At 40.6% G+C, this 12,500-nt stretch overlaps 39 non-coding genes across 39 annotated transcripts; all 39 read left to right on the forward strand.

The window, feature by feature from the left end:
• Positions 1-772: 772 nt before the first annotated feature.
• Positions 773-845, forward strand: TRNAV-AAC (transfer RNA valine (anticodon AAC)). The gene has a single exon. It is a non-coding gene; the product is annotated as a tRNA-Val (tRNA).
• A 145-nt stretch (positions 846-990) lies between these two features.
• On the forward strand, positions 991-1,063 carry TRNAV-AAC (transfer RNA valine (anticodon AAC)). Its single transcript has one exon. It is a non-coding gene; the product is annotated as a tRNA-Val (tRNA).
• A 262-nt stretch (positions 1,064-1,325) lies between these two features.
• Positions 1,326-1,398, forward strand: TRNAV-CAC (transfer RNA valine (anticodon CAC)). The gene has a single exon. It is a non-coding gene; the product is annotated as a tRNA-Val (tRNA).
• Positions 1,399-1,542: 144 nt separating this feature from the next.
• TRNAV-CAC (transfer RNA valine (anticodon CAC)) lies at positions 1,543-1,615 on the forward strand. The gene has a single exon. It is a non-coding gene; the product is annotated as a tRNA-Val (tRNA).
• Positions 1,616-1,760: 145 nt separating this feature from the next.
• Positions 1,761-1,833, forward strand: TRNAV-AAC (transfer RNA valine (anticodon AAC)). The gene has a single exon. It is a non-coding gene; the product is annotated as a tRNA-Val (tRNA).
• Positions 1,834-1,979: 146 nt separating this feature from the next.
• TRNAV-AAC (transfer RNA valine (anticodon AAC)) lies at positions 1,980-2,052 on the forward strand. Its single transcript has one exon. It is a non-coding gene; the product is annotated as a tRNA-Val (tRNA).
• Positions 2,053-2,197: 145 nt separating this feature from the next.
• Positions 2,198-2,270, forward strand: TRNAV-AAC (transfer RNA valine (anticodon AAC)). Its single transcript has one exon. It is a non-coding gene; the product is annotated as a tRNA-Val (tRNA).
• Positions 2,271-2,415: 145 nt separating this feature from the next.
• Positions 2,416-2,488, forward strand: TRNAV-CAC (transfer RNA valine (anticodon CAC)). Its single transcript has one exon. It is a non-coding gene; the product is annotated as a tRNA-Val (tRNA).
• Positions 2,489-3,269: 781 nt separating this feature from the next.
• On the forward strand, positions 3,270-3,342 carry TRNAV-AAC (transfer RNA valine (anticodon AAC)). The gene has a single exon. It is a non-coding gene; the product is annotated as a tRNA-Val (tRNA).
• Positions 3,343-3,801: 459 nt separating this feature from the next.
• On the forward strand, positions 3,802-3,874 carry TRNAV-UAC (transfer RNA valine (anticodon UAC)). Its single transcript has one exon. It is a non-coding gene; the product is annotated as a tRNA-Val (tRNA).
• A 262-nt stretch (positions 3,875-4,136) lies between these two features.
• On the forward strand, positions 4,137-4,209 carry TRNAV-CAC (transfer RNA valine (anticodon CAC)). Its single transcript has one exon. It is a non-coding gene; the product is annotated as a tRNA-Val (tRNA).
• Positions 4,210-4,354: 145 nt separating this feature from the next.
• Positions 4,355-4,427, forward strand: TRNAV-CAC (transfer RNA valine (anticodon CAC)). The gene has a single exon. It is a non-coding gene; the product is annotated as a tRNA-Val (tRNA).
• Positions 4,428-4,572: 145 nt separating this feature from the next.
• Positions 4,573-4,645, forward strand: TRNAV-AAC (transfer RNA valine (anticodon AAC)). The gene has a single exon. It is a non-coding gene; the product is annotated as a tRNA-Val (tRNA).
• A 145-nt stretch (positions 4,646-4,790) lies between these two features.
• TRNAV-AAC (transfer RNA valine (anticodon AAC)) lies at positions 4,791-4,863 on the forward strand. Its single transcript has one exon. It is a non-coding gene; the product is annotated as a tRNA-Val (tRNA).
• Positions 4,864-5,322: 459 nt separating this feature from the next.
• On the forward strand, positions 5,323-5,395 carry TRNAV-UAC (transfer RNA valine (anticodon UAC)). The gene has a single exon. It is a non-coding gene; the product is annotated as a tRNA-Val (tRNA).
• Positions 5,396-5,657: 262 nt separating this feature from the next.
• On the forward strand, positions 5,658-5,730 carry TRNAV-CAC (transfer RNA valine (anticodon CAC)). The gene has a single exon. It is a non-coding gene; the product is annotated as a tRNA-Val (tRNA).
• Positions 5,731-5,875: 145 nt separating this feature from the next.
• Positions 5,876-5,948, forward strand: TRNAV-AAC (transfer RNA valine (anticodon AAC)). The gene has a single exon. It is a non-coding gene; the product is annotated as a tRNA-Val (tRNA).
• Positions 5,949-6,253: 305 nt separating this feature from the next.
• TRNAV-UAC (transfer RNA valine (anticodon UAC)) lies at positions 6,254-6,326 on the forward strand. The gene has a single exon. It is a non-coding gene; the product is annotated as a tRNA-Val (tRNA).
• A 262-nt stretch (positions 6,327-6,588) lies between these two features.
• On the forward strand, positions 6,589-6,661 carry TRNAV-CAC (transfer RNA valine (anticodon CAC)). Its single transcript has one exon. It is a non-coding gene; the product is annotated as a tRNA-Val (tRNA).
• A 145-nt stretch (positions 6,662-6,806) lies between these two features.
• TRNAV-CAC (transfer RNA valine (anticodon CAC)) lies at positions 6,807-6,879 on the forward strand. The gene has a single exon. It is a non-coding gene; the product is annotated as a tRNA-Val (tRNA).
• Positions 6,880-7,024: 145 nt separating this feature from the next.
• TRNAV-AAC (transfer RNA valine (anticodon AAC)) lies at positions 7,025-7,097 on the forward strand. Its single transcript has one exon. It is a non-coding gene; the product is annotated as a tRNA-Val (tRNA).
• A 145-nt stretch (positions 7,098-7,242) lies between these two features.
• On the forward strand, positions 7,243-7,315 carry TRNAV-AAC (transfer RNA valine (anticodon AAC)). Its single transcript has one exon. It is a non-coding gene; the product is annotated as a tRNA-Val (tRNA).
• Positions 7,316-7,460: 145 nt separating this feature from the next.
• TRNAV-UAC (transfer RNA valine (anticodon UAC)) lies at positions 7,461-7,533 on the forward strand. Its single transcript has one exon. It is a non-coding gene; the product is annotated as a tRNA-Val (tRNA).
• Positions 7,534-7,795: 262 nt separating this feature from the next.
• TRNAV-CAC (transfer RNA valine (anticodon CAC)) lies at positions 7,796-7,868 on the forward strand. The gene has a single exon. It is a non-coding gene; the product is annotated as a tRNA-Val (tRNA).
• A 145-nt stretch (positions 7,869-8,013) lies between these two features.
• Positions 8,014-8,086, forward strand: TRNAV-CAC (transfer RNA valine (anticodon CAC)). The gene has a single exon. It is a non-coding gene; the product is annotated as a tRNA-Val (tRNA).
• Positions 8,087-8,231: 145 nt separating this feature from the next.
• TRNAV-AAC (transfer RNA valine (anticodon AAC)) lies at positions 8,232-8,304 on the forward strand. The gene has a single exon. It is a non-coding gene; the product is annotated as a tRNA-Val (tRNA).
• Positions 8,305-8,449: 145 nt separating this feature from the next.
• TRNAV-AAC (transfer RNA valine (anticodon AAC)) lies at positions 8,450-8,522 on the forward strand. The gene has a single exon. It is a non-coding gene; the product is annotated as a tRNA-Val (tRNA).
• Positions 8,523-8,981: 459 nt separating this feature from the next.
• Positions 8,982-9,054, forward strand: TRNAV-UAC (transfer RNA valine (anticodon UAC)). Its single transcript has one exon. It is a non-coding gene; the product is annotated as a tRNA-Val (tRNA).
• Positions 9,055-9,534: 480 nt separating this feature from the next.
• On the forward strand, positions 9,535-9,607 carry TRNAV-CAC (transfer RNA valine (anticodon CAC)). The gene has a single exon. It is a non-coding gene; the product is annotated as a tRNA-Val (tRNA).
• Positions 9,608-9,752: 145 nt separating this feature from the next.
• TRNAV-AAC (transfer RNA valine (anticodon AAC)) lies at positions 9,753-9,825 on the forward strand. Its single transcript has one exon. It is a non-coding gene; the product is annotated as a tRNA-Val (tRNA).
• A 305-nt stretch (positions 9,826-10,130) lies between these two features.
• Positions 10,131-10,203, forward strand: TRNAV-UAC (transfer RNA valine (anticodon UAC)). Its single transcript has one exon. It is a non-coding gene; the product is annotated as a tRNA-Val (tRNA).
• Positions 10,204-10,465: 262 nt separating this feature from the next.
• On the forward strand, positions 10,466-10,538 carry TRNAV-CAC (transfer RNA valine (anticodon CAC)). The gene has a single exon. It is a non-coding gene; the product is annotated as a tRNA-Val (tRNA).
• Positions 10,539-10,683: 145 nt separating this feature from the next.
• TRNAV-CAC (transfer RNA valine (anticodon CAC)) lies at positions 10,684-10,756 on the forward strand. The gene has a single exon. It is a non-coding gene; the product is annotated as a tRNA-Val (tRNA).
• A 145-nt stretch (positions 10,757-10,901) lies between these two features.
• On the forward strand, positions 10,902-10,974 carry TRNAV-AAC (transfer RNA valine (anticodon AAC)). Its single transcript has one exon. It is a non-coding gene; the product is annotated as a tRNA-Val (tRNA).
• Positions 10,975-11,119: 145 nt separating this feature from the next.
• Positions 11,120-11,192, forward strand: TRNAV-AAC (transfer RNA valine (anticodon AAC)). Its single transcript has one exon. It is a non-coding gene; the product is annotated as a tRNA-Val (tRNA).
• Positions 11,193-11,337: 145 nt separating this feature from the next.
• On the forward strand, positions 11,338-11,410 carry TRNAV-AAC (transfer RNA valine (anticodon AAC)). Its single transcript has one exon. It is a non-coding gene; the product is annotated as a tRNA-Val (tRNA).
• A 460-nt stretch (positions 11,411-11,870) lies between these two features.
• TRNAV-UAC (transfer RNA valine (anticodon UAC)) lies at positions 11,871-11,943 on the forward strand. Its single transcript has one exon. It is a non-coding gene; the product is annotated as a tRNA-Val (tRNA).
• Positions 11,944-12,205: 262 nt separating this feature from the next.
• TRNAV-CAC (transfer RNA valine (anticodon CAC)) lies at positions 12,206-12,278 on the forward strand. Its single transcript has one exon. It is a non-coding gene; the product is annotated as a tRNA-Val (tRNA).
• Positions 12,279-12,423: 145 nt separating this feature from the next.
• Positions 12,424-12,496, forward strand: TRNAV-CAC (transfer RNA valine (anticodon CAC)). The gene has a single exon. It is a non-coding gene; the product is annotated as a tRNA-Val (tRNA).
• The last annotated feature ends 4 nt before the right edge of the window (positions 12,497-12,500 follow it).

Here is a 12,500-nt window from a genome sequence, read left to right on the forward strand (position 1 = left end):
CCAAAAAAAATCGTGTTTTATTTAAAGTTCACGTAAAATGTGCCCTCATGAAGGTGATGAATTCATCATTCTGCATTGTTGGCATAGGTCTATACCAGTGAAGTGTTTTGCAACTTCAAAGGTTTGCCAAGAAGTTTCCGTAGTGTAGTGGTTATCACGTTCGCCTAACCACCGAAAGGTCCCCGTTTCGAAACCGGGCGGAAACATTTTACGTAAAACCAAAGAAATTGGTGTTTTATTTAAAGTGCACGTAAAATGTGCCTTCATGAACTTGATGATTTCATCATTCTTCACTGTTGGCATAGGTCTATACCAGTGAAGTGTGTTGCAACTTAGCAAGTTGGACAAGCAGTTTCCGTAGTGTAGTGGTTATCACGTTCGCCTCATACGCGAAACCGGGTGGAAACATTTTACGTAAAACCAAAAAAAATCGTGTTTTATTTAAAGTTCACGTAAAATGTGCCCTCATGAAGGTGATGAATTCATCATTCTGCATTGTTGGCATAGGTCTATACCAGTGAAGTGTTTTGCAACTTCAAAGGTTTGCCAAGAAGTTTCCGTAGTGTTATTGGTTATCACGTTCGCCTCACACGCGAAAGGTCCCCGGTTCGAAACCGGGCGGAAACATTTTACGTAAAACCAAAAAAAATCGTGTTTTATTTAAAGTTCACGTAAAATGTGCCCTTATGAAGGTGATGAATTCATCATTCTGCATTGTTGGCATAGGTCTATACCAGTGAAGTGTGTTGCAACTCATCATTTAGAGCAAGCAGTTTCCGTAGTGTAGTGGTTATCACGTTCGCCTAACACGCGAAAGGTCCCCGATTCGAAACCGGGCGGAAACATTTTACGTAAAACCAAAAAAAATCGTGTTTTATTTAAAGTTCACATAAAATGTGCCTTCATGAACTTGATGAGTTTATCATTCTGCATTGTTGGCATAGGTCTATACCAGTGAAGTGTGTTGCAACTTAGCATTTAGAGCAAGCAGTTTCCGTAGTGTAGTAGTTATCACGTTCGCCTAACACGCGAAAGGTCCCCGGTTCGAAACCGGGCGGAAACATTTTACGTAAAACCAAAACAAATCGTGTTTTATTTAAAGTGCACGTAAAATGTGCCCTCATGAACTTGATGAGTCCTAACACGGGAATGGTCCCCGGTTCGAAACCAGCCGGAAACATTTTATGTAAAATCTAACAAATTCGTATTTTATTTAAAGTGCACGTAAAATGTGCCTTCATGAACTTGATTTTTTCATCATTCTTCACTATTGACATTGGTCGATACCAGTGAAGTGTGTTGCAACTTAACAGGGTGGACAAGCAGTTTTCGTAGTGTAGTGGTTATCACGTTCGCCTCACACGCGAAAAGTCCCCGGTTCGAAACCGGGCGGAAACATTTTACGTAAAACCAAAAAAATCCGTTTTTATTTAAAGTACACGTAAAATGTGCCTTCATGAACTTGATGAGTTCATCATTCTTGACTGTTGGCATAGGTCTATACCAGTGAAGTGTGTTGCAACTTAGCATTTAGGACAAGCAGTTTCCGTAGTGTAGTGGTTATCACGCTCGCCTCACACGCGAAAGGTCCCCGGTTCGAAACCGGGCGGAAACATTTTACGTAAAACCAAAAAAAATCATGTTTTATTTAAAGTTCACGTAAAATGTGCCCTTATGAAGGTGATGAATTCATCATTCTGCATTGTTGGCATAGGTCTATACCAGTGAAGTGTGTTGCAACTTATCATTTAGAGCAAGCAGTTTCCGTAGTGTAGTGGTTATCACGTTCGCCTAACACGTGAAAGGTCCCCGGTTCGAAACCGGGCGGAAACATTTTACGTAAAACCAAAAAAAAATCGTGTTTTATTTAAAGTTCACATAAAATGTGCCTTCATGAACTTGATGACTTCATCATTCTGCATTGTTGGCATAGGTCTATACCAGTGAAGTGTGTTGCAACTTAGCATTTATAGCAAGCAGTTTCCGTAGTGTAGTGGTTATCACGTTCGCCTAACACGCGAAAGTTCCCCGGTTCGAAACCGGGCGGAAACATTTTACGTAAAACCAAAACAAATCGTGTTTTATTTAAAGCGCACGTAAAATGTGCCTTCATGAACTTGATGAGTTCATCATTCTTGAATGTTGGCATAGGTCTATACCAGTGAAGTGTGTTGCAACTTAGCATTTAGAGCAAGCAGTTTCCGTAGTGTAGTGGTTATCACGTTCGCCTAACACGCGAAAGGTCCCCGGTTCGAAACCGGGCGGAAACATTTTACGTAAAACCAAAACAAATCGTGTTTTATTTAAAGCGCACGTAAAATGTGCCTTCATGAACTTGATGAGTTCATCATTCTTGAATGTTGGCATAGGTCTATACCAGTAAACTGAGTTGCAACTTAGCAAGTAGGACAAGCAGTTTCCGTAGTGTAGTGGTTATCACGTCCGCCTCACACGCGAAAGGTCCCCGGTTCGAAACCGGGCGGAAACATTTTACGTAAAACCAAAAAAAATCGTGTTTTATTAAAAGTTCACGTAAAATGTGCCCTCATGAAGGTGATTTCATCATTCTGCATTGTTGGCATAGGTCTATACCAGTGAAGTGTTTTGCAACTTCAAAGGTTTGCCAAGAAGTTTCCGTAGTGTAGTGGTTATCACGTTCGCCTAAGCTCCGAAAGGTCCCCGTTTCGAAACCGGGCGGAAACATTTTACGTAAAACCAAAGAAATTGGTGTTTTATTTAAAGTGCACGTAAAATGTGCCTTCATGAACTTGATGATTTCATCATTCTTCACTGTTGGCATAGGTCTATACCAGTGAAGTGTGTTGCAACTTAGCAAGTTGGACAAGCAGTTTCCGTAGTGTAGTGGTTATCACGTTCGCCTCATACGCGAAACCGGGTGGAAACATTTTACGTAAAACCAAAAAAAATCGTGTTTTATTTAAAGTTCACGTAAAATGTGCCCTCATGAAGGTGATGAATTCATCATTCTGCATTGTTGGCATAGGTCTATACCAGTGAAGTGTTTTGCAACTTCAAAGGTTTGCCAAGAAGTTTCCGTAGTGTTATTGGTTATCACGTTCGCCTCACACGCGAAAGGTCCCCGGTTCGAAACCGGGCGGAAACATTTTACGTAAAACCAAAAAAAATCGTGTTTTATTTAAAGTTCACATAAAATGTGCCTTCATGAACTTGATGAGTTTATCATTCTGCATTGTTGGCATAGGTCTATACCAGTGAAGTGTGTTGCAACTTAGCATTTAGAGCAAGCAGTTTCCGTAGTGTAGTAGTTATCACGTTCGCCTAACACGCGAAAGGTCCCCGGTTCGAAACCGGGCGGAAACATTTTACGTAAAACCAAAACAAATCGTGTTTTATTTAAAGCGCACGTAAAATGTGCCTTCATGAACTTGATGAGTTCATCATTCTTGAATGTTGGCATAGGTCTTTACCAGTGAACTGAGTTGCAACTTAGCAAGTAGGACAAGCAGTTTCCGTAGTGTAGTGGTTATCACGTTCGCCTCATACGCGAAACCGGGTGGAAACATTTTACGTAAAACCCCAAAAACTCGTGTTTTATTTAGAGTGCACGTAAAATGTGCCCTCATGAAGGTCATGAATTCATCATTCTTCACTGTTGGCATAGGTCTATACCAGTGAAGTGTGTTGCAACTTAGCAAGCAGTTTCCGTTATGTTCTTTTGTTTGTATTATGACTGCAGGTATTGCGGTCTATGCAAACATGACTCCTTGTAAAAAGGTGTCAGTTTTGTTGCCAGATAGAAGGGTAAAGAACCAATTATCAGTTTCCGTAGTGTAGTGGTTATCACGTTCGCTTTACATGTGAAAGGTCCCCGGTTCGAAACCGGGTGGAAGCATTTTACGTAAAATCTAACAAATTCGTATTTTATTTAAAGTGCACGTAAAATGTGCCCTCATGAACTTGATGAGTCCTAACACGGGAATGGTCCCCGGTTCGAAACCAGCCGGAAACATTTTATGTAAAATCTAACAAATTCGTATTTTATTTAAAGTGCACGTAAAATGTGCCTTCATGAACTTGATTTTTTCATCATTCTTCACTATTGACATAGGTCGATACCAGTGAAGTGTGTTGCAACTTAACAGGGTGGACAAGCAGTTTTCGTAGTGTAGTGGTTATCACGTTCGCCTCACATGCGAAAAGTCCCCGGTTCGAAACCGGGCGGAAACATTTTACGTAAAACCAAAAAAATCCGTGTTTTATTTAAAGTACACGTAAAATGTGCCTTCATGAACTTGATGAGTTCATCATTCTTGACTGTTGGCATAGGTCTATACCAGTGAAGTGTGTTGCAACTTAGCATTTAGGACAAGCAGTTTCCGTAGTGTAGTGGTTATCACGTTCGCCTCACACGCGAAAGGTCCCCGGTTCGAAACCGGGCGGAAACATTTTACGTAAAACCAAAAAAAATCGTGTTTTATTTAAAGTTCACGTAAAATGTGCCCTTATGAAGGTGATGAATTCATCATTCTGCATTGTTGGCATAGGTCTATACCAGTGAAGTGTGTTGCAACTTATCATTTAGAGCAAGCAGTTTCCGTAGTGTAGTGGTTATCACGTTCTCCTAACGCGCGAAAGGTCCCCGGTTCGAAACCGGGCGGAAACATTTTACGTAAAACCAAAAAAAATCGTGTTTTATTTAAAGTTCACATAAAATGTGCCTTCATGAACTTGATGAGTTTATCATTCTGCATTGTTGGCATAGGTCTATACCAGTGAAGTGTGTTGCAACTTAGCATTTAGAGCAAGCAGTTTCCGTAGTGTAGTAGTTATCACGTTCGCCTAACACGCGAAAGGTCCCCGGTTCGAAACCGGGCGGAAACATTTTACGTAAAACCAAAACAAATCGTGTTTTATTTAAAGCGCACGTAAAATGTGCCTTCATGAACTTGATGAGTTCATCATTCTTGAATGTTGGCATAGGTCTTTACCAGTGAACTGAGTTGCAACTTAGCAAGTAGGACAAGCAGTTTCCGTAGTGTAGTGGTTATCACGTTCGCCTCATACGCGAAACCGGGTGGAAACATTTTACGTAAAACCCCAAAAACTCGTGTTTTATTTAGAGTGCACGTAAAATGTGCCCTCATGAAGGTCATGAATTCATCATTCTTCACTGTTGGCATAGGTCTATACCAGTGAAGTGTGTTGCAACTTAGCAAGCAGTTTCCGTTATGTTCTTTTGTTTGTATTATGACTGCAGGTATTGCGGTCTATGCAAACATGACTCCTTGTAAAAAGGTGTCAGTTTTGTTGCCAGATAGAAGGGTAAAGAACCAATTATCAGTTTCCGTAGTGTAGTGGTTATCACGTTCGCTTTACATGTGAAAGGTCCCCGGTTCGAAACCGGGTGGAAGCATTTTACGTAAAATCTAACAAATTCGTATTTTATTTAAAGTGCACGTAAAATGTGCCCTCATGAACTTGATGAGTCCTAACACGGGAATGGTCTCCGGTTCGAAACCAGCCGGAAACATTTTATGTAAAATCTAACAAATTCGTATTTTATTTAAAGTGCACGTAAAATGTGCCTTCATGAACTTGATTTTTTCATCATTCTTCACTATTGACATAGGTCGATACCAGTGAAGTGTGTTGCAACTTAACAGGGTGGACAAGCAGTTTTCGTAGTGTAGTGGTTATCACGTTCGCCTCACACGCGAAAAGTCCCCGGTTCGAAACCGGGCGGAAACATTTTACGTAAAACCAAAAAAATCCGTGTTTTATTTAAAGTACACGTAAAATGTGCCTTCATGAACTTGATGAGTTCATCATTCTTGACTGTTGGCATAGGTCTATACCAGTGAAGTGTGTTGCAACTTAGCATTTAGGACAAGCAGTTTCCGTAGTGTAGTGGTTATCACGTTCGCCTAACACGCGAAAGGTCCCCGGTTCGAAACCGGGCGGAAACATTTTACGTAAAACCAAAAAAAATCGTGTTTTATTTAAAGTTCACATAATTTTACGTAAAACCCCAAAAACTCGTGTTTTATTTAGAGTGCACGTAAAATGTGCCCTCATGAAGGTCATGAATTCATCATTCTTCACTGTTGGCATAGGTCTATACCAGTGAAGTGTGTTGCAACTTAGCAAGCAGTTTCCGTTATGTTCTTTTGTTTGTATTATGACTGCAGGTATTGCGGTCTATGCAAACATGACTCCTTGTAAAAAGGTGTCAGTTTTGTTGCCAGATAGAAGGGTAAAGAACCAATTATCAGTTTCCGTAGTGTAGTGGTTATCACGTTCGCTTTACATGTGAAAGGTCCCCGGTTCGAAACCGGGTGGAAGCATTTTACGTAAAATCTAACAAATTCGTATTTTATTTAAAGTGCACGTAAAATGTGCCCTCATGAACTTGATGAGTCCTAACACGGGAATGGTCTCCGGTTCGAAACCAGCCGGAAACATTTTATGTAAAATCTAACAAATTCGTATTTTATTTAAAGTGCACGTAAAATGTGCCTTCATGAACTTGATTTTTTCATCATTCTTCACTATTGACATAGGTCGATACCAGTGAAGTGTGTTGCAACTTAACAGGGTGGACAAGCAGTTTTCGTAGTGTAGTGGTTATCACGTTCGCCTCACACGCGAAAAGTCCCCGGTTCGAAACCGGGCGGAAACATTTTACGTAAAACCAAAAAAATCCGTGTTTTATTTAAAGTACACGTAAAATGTGCCTTCATGAACTTGATGAGTTCATCATTCTTGACTGTTGGCATAGGTCTATACCAGTGAAGTGTGTTGCAACTTAGCATTTAGGACAAGCAGTTTCCGTAGTGTAGTGGTTATCACGTTCGCCTCACACGCGAAAGGTCCCCGGTTCGAAACCGGGCGGAAACATTTTACGTAAAACCAAAAAAAATCGTGTTTTATTTAAAGTTCACGTAAAATGTGCCCTTATGAAGGTGATGAATTCATCATTCTGCATTGTTGGCATAGGTCTATACCAGTGAAGTGTGTTGCAACTTATCATTTAGAGCAAGCAGTTTCCGTAGTGTAGTGGTTATCACGTTCGCCTAACACGCGAAAGGTCCCCGGTTCGAAACCGGGCGGAAACATTTTACGTAAAACCAAAAAAAATCGTGTTTTATTTAAAGTTCACATAAAATGTGCCTTCATGAACTTGATGAGTTCATCATTCTGCATTGTTGGCATAGGTCTATACCAGTGAAGTGTGTTGCAACTTAGCATTTATAGCAAGCAGTTTCCGTAGTGTAGTGGTTATCACGTTCGCCTAACACGCGAAAGGTCCCCGGTTCGAAACCGGGCGGAAACATTTTACGTAAAACCAAAACAAATCGTGTTTTATTTAAAGCGCACGTAAAATGTGCCTTCATGAACTTGATGAGTTCATCATTCTTGAATGTTGGCATAGGTCTATACCAGTGAAGTGTGTTGCAACTTAGCATTTATAGCAAGCAGTTTCCGTAGTGTAGTGGTTATCACGTTCGCTTTACATGTGAAAGGTCCCCGGTTCGAAACCGGGTGGAAGCATTTTACGTAAAATCTAACAAATTCGTATTTTATTTAAAGTGCACGTAAAATGTGCCCTCATGAACTTGATGAGTCCTAACACGGGAATGGTCCCCGGTTCGAAACCAGCCGGAAACATTTTATGTAAAATCTAACAAATTCGTATTTTATTTAAAGTGCACGTAAAATGTGCCTTCATGAACTTGATTTTTTCATCATTCTTCACTATTGACATAGGTCGATACCAGTGAAGTGTGTTGCAACTTAACAGGGTGGACAAGCAGTTTTCGTAGTGTAGTGGTTATCACGTTCGCCTCACATGCGAAAAGTCCCCGGTTCGAAACCGGGCGGAAACATTTTACGTAAAACCAAAAAAATCCGTGTTTTATTTAAAGTACACGTAAAATGTGCCTTCATGAACTTGATGAGTTCATCATTCTTGACTGTTGGCATAGGTCTATACCAGTGAAGTGTGTTGCAACTTAGCATTTAGGACAAGCAGTTTCCGTAGTGTAGTGGTTATCACGTTCGCCTCACACGCGAAAGGTCCCCGGTTCGAAACCGGGCGGAAACATTTTACGTAAAACCAAAAAAAATCGTGTTTTATTTAAAGTTCACGTAAAATGTGCCCTTATGAAGGTGATGAATTCATCATTCTGCATTGTTGGCATAGGTCTATACCAGTGAAGTGTGTTGCAACTTATCATTTAGAGCAAGCAGTTTCCGTAGTGTAGTGGTTATCACGTTTTCCTAACACGCGAAAGGTCCCCGGTTCGAAACCGGGCGGAAACATTTTACGTAAAACCAAAAAAAATCGTGTTTTATTTAAAGTTCACATAAAATGTGCCTTCATGAACTTGATGAGTTTATCATTCTGCATTGTTGGCATAGGTCTATACCAGTGAAGTGTGTTGCAACTTAGCATTTAGAGCAAGCAGTTTCCGTAGTGTAGTAGTTATCACGTTCGCCTAACACGCGAAAGGTCCCCGGTTCGAAACCGGGCGGAAACATTTTACGTAAAACCAAAACAAATCGTGTTTTATTTAAAGCGCACGTAAAATGTGCCTTCATGAACTTGATGAGTTCATCATTCTTGAATGTTGGCATAGGTCTTTACCAGTGAACTGAGTTGCAACTTAGCAAGTAGGACAAGCAGTTTCCGTAGTGTAGTGGTTATCACGTTCGCCTCATACGCGAAACCGGGTGGAAACATTTTACGTAAAACCCCAAAAACTCGTGTTTTATTTAGAGTGCACGTAAAATGTGCCCTCATGAAGGTCATGAATTCATCATTCTTCACTGTTGGCATAGGTCTATACCAGTGAAGTGTGTTGCAACTTAGCAAGCAGTTTCCGTTATGTTCTTTTGTTTGTATTATGACTGCAGGTATTGCGGTCTATGCAAACATGACTCCTTGTAAAAAGGTGTCAGTTTTGTTGCCAGATAGAAGGGTAAAGAACCAATTATCAGTTTCCGTAGTGTAGTGGTTATCACGTTCGCTTTACATGTGAAAGGTCCCCGGTTCGAAACCGGGTGGAAGCATTTTATGTAAAATCTAACAAATTCGTATTTTATTTAAAGTGCACGTAAAATGTGCCCTCATGAACTTGATGAGTCCTAACACGGGAATGGTCTCCGGTTCGAAACCAGCCGGAAACATTTTATGTAAAATCTAACAAATTCGTATTTTATTTAAAGTGCACGTAAAATGTGCCTTCATGAACTTGATTTTTTCATCATTCTTCACTATTGACATAGGTCGATACCAGTGAAGTGTGTTGCAACTTAACAGGGTGGACAAGCAGTTTTCGTAGTGTAGTGGTTATCACGTTCGCCTCACACGCGAATAGTCCCCGGTTCGAAACCGGGCGGAAACATTTTACGTAAAACCAAAAAAATCCGTGTTTTATTTAAAGTACAGGTAAAATGTGCCTTCATGAACTTGATGAGTTCATCATTCTTGACTGTTGGCATAGGTCTATACCAGTGAAGTGTGTTGCAACTTAGCATTTAGGACAAGCAGTTTCCGTAGTGTAGTGGTTATCACGTTCGCCTCACACGCGAAAGGTCCCCGGTTCGAAACCGGGCGGAAACATTTTACGTAAAACCAAAAAAAATCGTGTTTTATTTAAAGTTCACGTAAAATGTGCCCTTATGAAGGTGATGAATTCATCATTCTGCATTGTTGGCATAGGTCTATACCAGTGAAGTGTGTTGCAACTTATCATTTAGAGCAAGCAGTTTCCGTAGTGTAGTGGTTATCACGTTCGCCTAACACGCGAAAGGTCCCCGGTTCGAAACCGGGCGGAAACATTTTACGTAAAACCAAAAAAAATCGTGTTTTATTTAAAGTTCACATAATTTTACGTAAAACCCCAAAAACTCGTGTTTTATTTAGAGTGCACGTAAAATGTGCCCTCATGAAGGTCATGAATTCATCATTCTTCACTGTTGGCATAGGTCTATACCAGTGAAGTGTGTTGCAACTTAGCAAGCAGTTTCCGTTATGTTCTTTTGTTTGTATTATGACTGCAGGTATTGCGGTCTATGCAAACATGACTCCTTGTAAAAAGGTGTCAGTTTTGTTGCCAGATAGAAGGGTAAAGAACCAATTATCAGTTTCCGTAGTGTAGTGGTTATCACGTTCGCTTTACATGTGAAAGGTCCCCGGTTCGAAACCGGGTGGAAGCATTTTACGTAAAATCTAACAAATTCGTATTTTATTTAAAGTGCACGTAAAATGTGCCCTCATGAACTTGATGAGTCCTAACACGGGAATGGTCTCCGGTTCGAAACCAGCCGGAAACATTTTATGTAAAATCTAACAAATTCGTATTTTATTTAAAGTGCACGTAAAATGTGCCTTCATGAACTTGATTTTTTCATCATTCTTCACTATTGACATAGGTCGATACCAGTGAAGTGTGTTGCAACTTAACAGGGTGGACAAGCAGTTTTCGTAGTGTAGTGGTTATCACGTTCGCCTCACACGCGAAAAGTCCCCGGTTCGAAACCGGGCGGAAACATTTTACGTAAAACCAAAAAAATCCGTGTTTTATTTAAAGTACACGTAAAATGTGCCTTCATGAACTTGATGAGTTCATCATTCTTGACTGTTGGCATAGGTCTATACCAGTGAAGTGTGTTGCAACTTAGCATTTAGGACAAGCAGTTTCCGTAGTGTAGTGGTTATCACGTTCGCCTCACACGCGAAAGGTCCCCGGTTCGAAACCGGGCGGAAACATTTTACGTAAAACCAAAAAAAATCGTGTTTTATTTAAAGTTCACGTAAAATGTGCCCTTATGAAGGTGATGAATTCATCATTCTGCATTGTTGGCATAGGTCTATACCAGTGAAGTGTGTTGCAACTTATCATTTAGAGCAAGCAGTTTCCGTAGTGTAGTGGTTATCACGTTCGCCTAACACGCGAAAGGTCCCCGGTTCGAAACCGGGCGGAAACATTTTACGTAAAACCAAAAAAAATCGTGTTTTATTTAAAGTTCACATAAAATGTGCCTTCATGAACTTGATGAGTTCATCATTCTGCATTGTTGGCATAGGTCTATACCAGTGAAGTGTGTTGCAACTTAGCATTTATAGCAAGCAGTTTCCGTAGTGTAGTGGTTATCACGTTCGCTTAACACGCGAAAGGTCCCCGGTTCGAAACCGGGCGGAAACATTTTACGTAAAACCAAAACAAATCGTGTTTTATTTAAAGCGCACGTAAAATGTGCCTTCATGAACTTGATGAGTTCATCATTCTTGAATGTTGGCATAGGTCTATACCAGTGAAGTGTGTTGCAACTTAGCATTTAGAGCAAGCAGTTTCCGTAGTGTAGTGGTTATCACGTTCGCCTAACACGCGAAAGGTCCCCGGTTCGAAACCGGGCGGAAACATTTTACGTAAAACCAAAACAAATCGTGTTTTATTTAAAGCGCACGTAAAATGTGCCTTCATGAACTTGATGAGTTCATCATTCTTGAATGTTGGCATAGGTCTTTACCAGTGAACTGAGTTGCAACTTAGCAAGTAGGACAAGCAGTTTCCGTAGTGTAGTGGTTATCACGTTCGCCTCATACGCGAAACCGGGTGGAAACATTTTACGTAAAACCCCAAAAAACTCGTTTTTTATTTAGAGTGCACGTAAAATGTGCCCTCATGAAGGTCATGAATTCATCATTCTTCACTGTTGGCATAGGTCTATACCAGTGAAGTGTGTTGCAACTTAGCAAGCAGTTTCCGTTATGTTCTTTTGTTTGTATTATGACTGCAGGTATTGCGGTCTATGCAAACATGACTCCTTGTAAAAAGGTGTCAGTTTTGTTGCCAGATAGAAGGGTAAAGAACCAATTATCAGTTTCCGTAGTGTAGTGGTTATCACGTTCGCTTTACATGTGAAAGGTCCCCGGTTCGAAACCGGGTGGAAGCATTTTACGTAAAATCTAACAAATTCGTATTTTATTTAAAGTGCACGTAAAATGTGCCCTCATGAACTTGATGAGTCCTAACACGGGAATGGTCCCCGGTTCGAAACCAGCCGGAAACATTTTATGTAAAATCTAACAAATTCGTATTTTATTTAAAGTGCACGTAAAATGTGCCTTCATGAACTTGATTTTTTCATCATTCTTCACTATTGACATAGGTCGATACCAGTGAAGTGTGTTGCAACTTAACAGGGTGGACAAGCAGTTTTCGTAGTGTAGTGGTTATCACGTTCGCCTCACACGCGAAAAGTCCCCGGTTCGAAACCGGGCGGAAACATTTTACGTAAAACCAAAAAAATCCGTGTTTTATTTAAAGTACACGTAAAATGTGCCTTCATGAACTTGATGAGTTCATCATTCTTGACTGTTGGCATAGGTCTATACCAGTGAAGTGTGTTGCAACTTAGCATTTAGGACAAGCAGTTTCCGTAGTGTAGTGGTTATCACGTTCGCCTCACACGCGAAAGGTCCCCGGTTCGAAACCGGGCGGAAACATTTT

The sequence above is a fragment of the Lampetra fluviatilis genome, chromosome 35 (assembly GCF_964198595.1).
Source record: "Lampetra fluviatilis chromosome 35, kcLamFluv1.1, whole genome shotgun sequence".
NCBI lineage: Eukaryota > Metazoa > Chordata > Hyperoartia > Petromyzontiformes > Petromyzontidae > Lampetra > Lampetra fluviatilis.